This window comes from Gossypium hirsutum, chromosome D11 (assembly GCF_007990345.1).
Source record: "Gossypium hirsutum isolate 1008001.06 chromosome D11, Gossypium_hirsutum_v2.1, whole genome shotgun sequence".
Lineage (NCBI taxonomy): Eukaryota > Viridiplantae > Streptophyta > Magnoliopsida > Malvales > Malvaceae > Gossypium > Gossypium hirsutum.
The window spans coordinates 29,412,431-29,414,439 of record NC_053447.1 but is presented as its reverse complement, the minus strand read 5'-3'; the positions used below and the strand labels follow the sequence as shown (position 1 = coordinate 29,414,439).

Here is a 2,009-nt window from a genome sequence, read left to right as displayed (position 1 = left end):
AGAGTCAATTATGTCGATACGATTTATACTCAAGATTTCGCTTGGATGGTTAATGGCATCGTAGACATTAAACTTTACGATCTCCCCATCAAACTCCATCGTGAGAGTTCCACATTGAACTTCGATTTTAGTATTAGCTGTATTAAGGAACGGTCAACCCAGCAGGAGATCTGAAGATCTAGGAGTGCTATCCTCCTCCATTTTGATCACATAAAATTCTGCAGGGAAAATAAACTCGTTAACTTTTACTAGAACATCCTCAATGACTCCTTCTGGATGCACAACAGACCTATCCGCTAATTGAATGATAACAACTGTTTCTGTTAAAAACCTGCATTAAGTGATTCATAAATAGAATACGGCATTACATTTATAGAATCCCCTAGATCACACATAGCCTTCTTAATTTCCAGATCGCCTATTTTGCATGGTATTACATAAATGCCCCTATCCTTGCATTTTGTCGGCATTTTCTGCTGTAGCACTGCGGATACATTCTCACCAACATTCACCCCTCATTACTTGTTAATTTTCACTTGTTGGTGCAAAGCTCTTTAAGAAATTTAGCATACCGCGGTATTTGCTTGATGGCGTCCAACAGTGGAATGTTAATCTCGACATTCCTAAGAAATTTAGCATACTGTGGTATTTTCTTGATGGCGTCCAACAGCGGAATGTTGATCTCGACATTCCTAAATGTTTCGAGGATTTCCTTGTCCTCTTTACCTCATCGACGCTGGTTGAATCGTTCTGGAAATGGACGTTGAATTTTAGGCAATGGAGGCTTCGGTCGGACCTGTTCGTCTTTCTTGAGTTTTTCTTGAGTGATTTTTTGGCCAAGATTCTTGTTAGCAATCGGTTCCAGTACCTTTCCGCTTCGCAACGTCACTACATTTGTATTTTGTCTAGGGTTTGGTTCTGTTTGTGACGGTAACTTCCCTTGAGAAGTCAATTTCTCGATCGATGTGGTCAACTCTCTGATGGACGCCTCAGTTTTCTGTCGAAAATCCTTCGTCTCTTTTTGGAAATTAAGAGTTTGCTGTTGAAAATCAAGAACATTAGCTGCTAACTTATTGACCATGGTTTCTAGAAAATTACTTGAACTTTACGGCTGTTACGGAAACCGATTTTGGTATGGCTGGTTATTTCGTAGATTGGCCCCATAACTTAAGTTAGGATGGTCATTCCATCCTGGGTTGTAGGTATTAGCATAGGGGTTGTATCGCCTTTGTGGCGGCCTAGGGAAATTTTCCACAGTATCCAGATGGGCCATGGTATCATCATACAAACTGGGACATGCATCAGTTGCATGATCAGGTGTAGCACATATTCCGCATAACCGAGCTGTCTTCGCTTTTTCTGCAATAAGAGAGTTCATCATATTAGTAAGTCTATCAACTTTATCCTCTAATTTTGAATTACTTAGCTAATGAACCCTTCTAAGGGGTTCAATATTGGCTCGGAACTGTTGAGAATTTGCATCCATCATGGAGATCAAGTCTCTCGCTTGTTGGGGAGTCATGTTGACCAATGCTATTCCGCTAGCGGCATCTACCGTATTCATCTCCATGGGCTTCAAACCTTCGTAAAAGTATTGTATGAGAGATTGCTTCGTTATACCATGTTGTGGGCAACTTACACACAACTTCTTAAACTGCTCCCAATAATCGTAAAGGGACTCAACTTCCTTTTGCCTTATTCCAATGATCTCTCTTCTTAGTTCAGCTACTTAAGACGCTGAAAAAAACTTGTTCATAAACAAATGAGATAGATCAGCTCAAGTTGTAATAGATCTAGGGGGTAAATAACAGAACCATTTCTTAGCGGAATCTGCTAGGGAGAAAGGGAAAGCACGCAATTTAATCTAATCCTCAGTTACCCCCTAAGGTTTCATGCTAAGACAAACCATATGAAAGTCTTTTAGATGCTTGTGGGGGTTTTTATTTTTCAACCCATGAAAAGTTGGCAATAACTAGATTAAACCTGACTTCAACTCAAAATCGGTATCC

At 40.1% G+C, this 2,009-nt stretch overlaps 1 non-coding gene across 1 annotated transcript; it reads left to right on the top strand.

Moving 5' to 3' along the window:
- The first annotated feature begins 1,616 nt into the window (after positions 1-1,616).
- Positions 1,617-1,723, top strand: LOC121223972 (small nucleolar RNA R71). Its single transcript, XR_005921436.1, has one exon. It is a non-coding gene; the product is annotated as a small nucleolar RNA R71 (small nucleolar RNA).
- Positions 1,724-2,009: the final 286 nt, after the last annotated feature.